The 7,214-nt window shown below is 40.3% G+C and overlaps 1 protein-coding gene across 1 annotated transcript in view; it reads right to left on the bottom strand.

Moving 5' to 3' along the window:
• The window catches only part of LOC116925543 (potassium/sodium hyperpolarization-activated cyclic nucleotide-gated channel 3), a 29,371-nt gene extending 22,970 nt beyond the window's left edge, over nt 1–6,401 (bottom strand). Inside the window, exon 1 of the mRNA XM_032932247.2 lies at nt 6,245–6,401. The gene's annotated coding sequence lies outside the window, so the exon portion shown is untranslated. The remainder of the gene's footprint in view (nt 1–6,244) is intronic.
• Between the last annotated feature and the right edge of the window lie 813 nt (nt 6,402–7,214).

Below are 7,214 nucleotides of genomic sequence, written 5' to 3' on the forward strand. Positions count from 1 at the left end.
CGTATATAATATAAGACTATACGTTTTGTGCATAGAAGCGCATTTTATGTTATGTTGGGCTGCTGTGATTGTTTCAGACTATCGAATTGCGTGACATTGAGTTCTCAGATCGAGTGGCTTCGGGACACACGCTTACAGTTGATATGTTGAAGCAATATGAATTGCAGATTGAAAATATAAAAAAAACGTTGCCAAAAAATAAATCGATGATGTGTCGTGACCTGCGGGGACTTCTGATTTCAATCGAGATCATCCAGGGTCTGTCCAGTATTTTTTTGTTGGTTTGAAATCAATGAAAATCAGAAATGGTAGTTGATTGTGTTGACTTCATATATAGGTGGTAATTATCGATTTGACCCTTTCATTTATACAGATGACTGAATGTCTATTGATTGAACGTGGCTATTGATCTCAATAGGCATTGAGTTGAACTTAACATGCGGGACGTTGCCTTCCTTATACCGTCTGCCCATTTTGGAGATTATACAGAGAAATGAACAAAGGTCAATCAAGTTTGCGGTCGGTTTCCAAATAGCTATACATGATTAACAAAATCCAAATGAATTGTGGATTGGAGTTAATGGTGCGACACGTTTCGATCGCCCTGTTCGGTCCCGTTTTAGTCGTCTGCCTTAATGCCACGGTTCTATAATCAATACGCAAGCAAATGAATGTAACTAGGCTCGAACGAGAATTATGGAAATTGTTTTCGTATGTACGTGATCAGGATAGGAGAGAATAAACGGCGGGGAGATCTTTCACATTTCGTGATGAGTTTTTGAAATGATTAAATTGCGAACGGATGGTGTAGACAGTTGAAGGTGTGCACAGCAACATCTGTCATCGTGAAAATGACGAGCGTTGTATTGCAAATCACCTCCAATCACGCAGAATGTTTTTCAAAAAGCAGCTCGTCTTTCAACTTCACCATCCACTTCGTGATTGCGGTTGGGGCCACTCAATTACACAATGAACAAACAACCAAAAAAAAAAAAAAGAAAGCCGAAGATTTTCGATTCCCTTTTTTTTTGTTCTCTAACGCGTCAAACTTATCGACCATCTCACTCAAGCGTTCGAACGCTTGATCGAATAAATAGAACCGCGCCCGTCCCGCAGCGACGAGTGCGTCCATCGCGGCCAACAATCCCCGCCTCGTTTGTCATCGCTCTTGTTCAAACTTCTATTACATAGACTCCATGTGTGTGTGTGTATACACAGTGTGTGTGTGTGTGCAAGAGTATATTCTCTATAGCCTGTATAGAAACATTACATTTTCTTCTTATATCAATACTGAATAGTGTGCTGTGTGTCAAATATAAAAGAAGAAAACTGTCGGTTTCGATTTCCCTTGTTTTCCAGTTGGTTGGGTATATATACGATCAAGAGCTGCGTTTTCTTTCTCATGCGTTCGCCAACCTTATTGAAAGAAATACACGATTAAACGCCATTTAATCTGCGAGGCCTTGGTCGCACACTATACACGGCACTAACCAATTATGACGTTGTCACGGCGGCCGTTGCAAACAATGAGCGACAAAAGAAACATGTATAGCCTATAGCTATATATAGATGTACATGTACATCATGTGCACAGTCTTTTGTTCTTATCATACGTCCTTTGTTTTCTGATTATTTGTTATATATTCCTGTGTGCTGATGACGTATACGAAGATATCCTAATCAACGCTATCTTATTGATTTTTATAGCATCACGACACAATTGATGTTTTTGGATGCTCATTAAAATCTTTTTTTTTTTAATTCGGATGTCTGGCCCACGCAATGTCTTCCCACGCGTCGATCATCGGTTCGATTTGATGAGGCAACTTTGGTCACGTCCCAATGTCTCTTCAAATTCCCGACCCCAGCACAGCGCGCGGTCAAACTGATTGCGACTCAGCGTTTATCTGCACGCTCCACAATTGCACAGACGTCAACCCCATACTTTTCAATGAAACTGAAAACGATTGTTTGTTTTTTTTTTGTGTTCGAATAAAAAACAAAAAAAAAAAAAAATCAATGAAAACAAAAAGAAAAGGTTTCATTTTTCTTTTGTGTGTGCGCTGTTGTTGAGATTCGCATGGGGGTTTATATAGTTTATGGTTCAGACACAGCAGCAGCACTGCTCTTTGTTGCAGTTTTTTCCTTTTTTTTTTTTAAATATATTTGATTATGTTTTTTTTTTCTGTCTGTGCCAGAACGTTGTGACGGCTTCACGGATACGATTATTGCATGATTCGCTTGCCCGGCATTATACAGTTGCAAGCCGCCCACTTTCCGCTACTGACTTTTATACTGTTTCATGTGTGCGCACTGAAATTTGTGTATGTATAGTTTTCTCTCTTCTTCCCTTTTGTTGTTGTAGGCGGACAGAAAGAAGAAAACAAAAGCACCGAGTGAAAAGAAAAAGAACAGCTTGCATGCTAATGAATTAAAATAGCTGCTGCAGTAATAATATTAACAACAACAAAATAAAAAACAAGTTTTAAAAACGATGGCTGACTTTAGAGTTTCTACAATTTGAACGCACATGGATGACAAATATACGAAAGGTGTGTATTTTGTTGGGGGGGGGGGGGTCTGTTTTGTGCGTCGTACATGTAAATATACTTGTGATTTAATTTTCTGGACGTTGACATGGTCGCCATGACGACAACTTTCTCTCCGTTTTTATACCGACTTCCTGCGCTCTTTCTGTCTGTATAGACAGTTAGTATATGTATATACCTGGTCTACTATATACGACGAACTTTGCTGGGCCAACTCGCTGAACAAGTTTTTTTTTAATGGCTGAATGTGTGCGACGTTCGTTTTTATTTAAGGGAGAAAAAAAAAAAGGGCCAACCTTTTTACTTGTATCGATTTCCCCTCTTTTTTTAAATATTACTTTGACTGCTGTATTCACGATTTTTGAGCCTTGCAAATAGGTCTATGTATACGAAAAGGTTCTTTTTGTTGGCCAGATTTTGTGCCGTCGGTGATGAGGCAACCGATTGTCTGCGGATTGGCGAAGGGAGGAAAGGGCTGTACTTTCTCTTCAATATGAATTTTTAATCTCTTTTTCTTGGCACGTGTAAGCTTATTGATTTGCCTTCGTTCTGCATACAGTTGTTGCGTTTTTCTTGCTCTCGTTGCGCACTCGAATCTTCAAACTTGCTGGAGAGAAAGAAAGAAATCTATAGGTCGTCTCTCTCTATATGAGGCCTCATCGAAACGAGACAGCAGATCTCGATGGAATTGTAATAGCGCCTAAAATGTCAACGTTAAACGATGAATTGAACGATAAAATAGGGGCCTATAACCGCTAGGCAGATTCTTATTGCATTTCTTGGAAGCCCATCATGCTTCAAAGTCCAGCCTGATGTTAGGCTACATCACACAAATGTTTTTGAAACAATTGTATGTCGATCGATACAACATTAAATAGAGGAAGACTATATAATATATATAGAGATTGCCATATATAAGAAAAGAAGATTGCCTATTTATCATTATTCTTCTGCTGTCGTTCATATTTTCTTGAACTTGTTTAGCCTATACAGGACGTGCTCTTGAAATGAAAAAAAAAGCTGATCATACACCCACGCAAGTCAGGCGGTTTGTTGTTTTTTTTTTTTAGATTAAACGATTTTCCGATTCCTTTTCCTTTTATTTATTAAATATCCCCGTCAGCGCCCCATACCCTGCAAAGGAAAGAAGGGAATTCCCAATTCTTTTTTAAGTAATAACAGTCAAGAACCTTTCAATCAGGACCGGAAAATGGGAAAGAAATGGCGTCTTCGTCTAAAAGGCGGACATTCGAGGCTAACCGAACGCTTGAGGGCGTTCGTCGTGATTCATATTACGCAACATTTCAGCCCGCGGCCGGTTGAAGACCAACTGGAGGGAGACTGTGGCGAGCAACCCGAACCCGTTAAACGCGAAATAGGCCGTGCGTATATAAAGGGGAGCGAAACACGAACCTGTTGGGATAAATGGATCAAACCGAAGGGGCCCTGCCTTTCGCCAATGACGTTCTTCCTCTTCGTGTATATTCACCTTATATTGTAGACTATACTATATACATATAAACGGCAAGGGAGAAAGGCCCAACGGATGACGTCAGTCGAGCAGAGCTATCCTCGTTTTCCAAACTATATCCTGCATTCAGCCCCATATCCACCCTGATATATAAAGCCGTGCATATCAACTTGCAGGTCCTAACATTGTGTGTTTTTTTTTTTTTTGTTTTTGTTTTTTACGTTGTTTCCCAGTTTGGTTAACACTCGCGTCTTGCTCTGCAAAAGTTTATAGACCCACGTCGTCCCCGCTCCATTCCCTGTATTATATTTAGGATCTATTGTATAGCAATAGTTAAACATATAGCAGAGCATATAGGTGGCTGCTATTAACCTACATGCATGTTTGATAATTAATATCCCATTGTTTCTTTATTTAGTTTCAATTGAAAACAAAAAAAACGAAATGATTTGATGGGTTTTGATGTCTGGAGACGTTGATGTGGGGGGGAGTGATAGTCGACCGATCGATGATTTCTGTTCGTTGTGACGTATGTAGGATGACAGTTTGAAATGTGAGCGACATTAAACGATTTGCGACGTGTTCGGAAATGGCTGTTGACAGTCGGTTGGGGGCGTCAATTCGAAACTATAACAATAAGATGCGTCTCCTTATGAAGTAATACGATCGCATCTGTTACACTTCTAATCCCATTTTTTTGTTTAAGTAAATACATCCGAATCTGTCAATCCCTAAAGACAACAACAATAAAAAAAAAAAACGCTATTTTTGCATGAAAAAGTGAACAATCTGCTTAAATTGGCGAAACAAAAGTTTTGCCACAAGAGCGAAAATGAATGAGACAAAAGATCGTGACCCTTTCAACGTTTCCCGCTGTCACTTTGAATTGCTTAAATCAATAATCGGCTACATAGCTATATAGGCCACTTCTTTTATATAATCCAATCGAAGGATTTCAAACAAACAAAAAAAAGGTGGGGGGGGGGGGGCATTAAAAACACTTCACTCCTATCTCTGACGTATAGATCTACTTCCAACATTGAAATATCATCCGTCTGAAAAAGGACAACTTTCTTGAAGATTGCAACTCTTCAATCGATGCCATCTGCTCGTCCTAGTTTCTTCTTATACACGCACGTGGCACGACAACACGCACGTCTAGCCGACCTGACCATCTGATGTGTTGTTTTTTTTATTTCAAACTTCTTATATATAAAGAAAATCTATATAGAGTATAGGCTAGTATATAGAAGTGGCCAGCTGTCTATATCATCTTGTTACAAACTGCACAGAATTGAGTTGTTACCACCCCCCTTTTTTTTATTCGAACGTTGTAGTCTATTGATATAAAGGGTATATGGATTGTTTGGCTTTTGACGGACCCTATACAAATGTGAATAGGGGAAAAAGATGGGGAGAGAAAAAAAAAAAGGCGGCCGAGTCCATTGATTTGATGCTGCAACCAAAATAGCCCACCCCCCTAACTTTCTTGACATCCGGTCTCTGTATTTGCTTGCAGCTCTTCCATCTTACTCCATTTAGAGTGGCCATTCTCCTGCATCAACTCCGCGTGCTTGTTTGATGAACGCCTGTGCCGCTGTGTGTTTTGGAAACTATTGTGTTTATACAGTTTGTTATACGTCATCGTTGGACAGCACCCTGTTGACCTGACTCCAGGAATCTTAGAAGAATCTTTAGGAAAACGCTTCCCTTTTCCTGATTTTTGAGAATCAAATGAATCGCATTTGTAATTCCCTGCTATATTTGATCGCGTTTGGTCATTATCGGTTTACCGGGGTATGCTCACCTACGTAACCGCGAGATGAAATCAAGCATCGTTATCGACATCCCAAGAAGCCCTTATCACATGTAACATCGAGAGCATCAATCAAATTCTTTTTCTTTCCGCCTTTTGAGTTTTCATCGGTGCTGGTGCGATGTGCACTTCGTCTCTCATGCACCAAGAAGCCTGAAACCCAATTAAACCTAAAATACTATCCCCTCGCCGCCCTTCTGGCTAAATTGAAGATGATGAAACCGTACATAGAACAACATCAATTCACGTTAATATTCGATGATGGAGCAATCACTCGATTCTTTTTCTTTTTCCCCCTCTTTATCGTAAATCGAAAATTCAATTATCGCTCTCACGCCATAACATACTACGCCTTCCTTGATATCAGATTGAAATTCAGTAAGTAGACTATACATAAAAGAGACTTACGATCAAATTGGAAGCAGTTCTTTCCTTGACTGTCGGTTGAAATGTTTCAGTCTGGATGTCGCACGGGCTGTTTGTGAGATAACGGACGAATCGCCAACGGAGGTTTATTTACGTCATCGTGAATTCGAAGACAACTCACGACAGGCACAGACACCTGGCGTCGACTGTGGTCGTGATAGAGCCAATCGGTCAATAGCACTCTCTGTATAAAACAGCACACGTTCGCAACTGAATCACGGATACACGCACACACACACACACACACAAGACACACACACATATACACACCCACAATGTGAATGTGTGTATAGGTTCTCTCGTGCCAGAAGAAAAAAGGGCCAAATGGCCGATTGAACAAGAAACTCTTTCAAAATGTCAGAAACGACCAACCAAAGTTGAAAGCTCCAACCACTTGGACGTCACACGCCACTAGACGTTAACGATTTCAAAACAAAAAAAGAACAACCGGAAAAAAACAAAACAAACAAAACAATGAACAGTTCCCTTTTCCTCTTTTTCTTTTAGTTCTGCCAATTGCCTATCGAAGAACTGGAGGAGAACGACAAGTGTTTTGAAACGCGCCAGTACGTACTAGCGAAAAAAAAGAAGCAAGACTTTTAAAAGGTATACAACATTTAGCAGAAAAAGAACTGCACCATTTTACTCCAATGACCAGGGCAATGTTGAAAAGAAAAAAAAAAAAACGTTTCACAAAACGATTCGATGTTTTACTCCCTCCCCCCCAAAAAAAGAGAACGAAAGAAGGAGAGCAAAAGCCAAATCTTTTTTTTTTAAATTTTTTTGATAGTTGAGAGCCTACGCTGAGGGGAGAGCTTGACGGGCTTGGTACTTGCCGCACCAAGGCACCGACATCGTCTAAACTTTTCGTGTGTATTGCACAACGAGAGCGAGAACGGGAGTGAGGGACCGATGGGAGCAGCGCGCGGGACCCCCTCGACTCTATGCAGCA

This window comes from Daphnia magna, linkage group LG6 (genome assembly GCF_020631705.1).
Source record: "Daphnia magna isolate NIES linkage group LG6, ASM2063170v1.1, whole genome shotgun sequence".
Classification (NCBI taxonomy): Eukaryota; Metazoa; Arthropoda; class Branchiopoda; order Diplostraca; family Daphniidae; genus Daphnia; species Daphnia magna.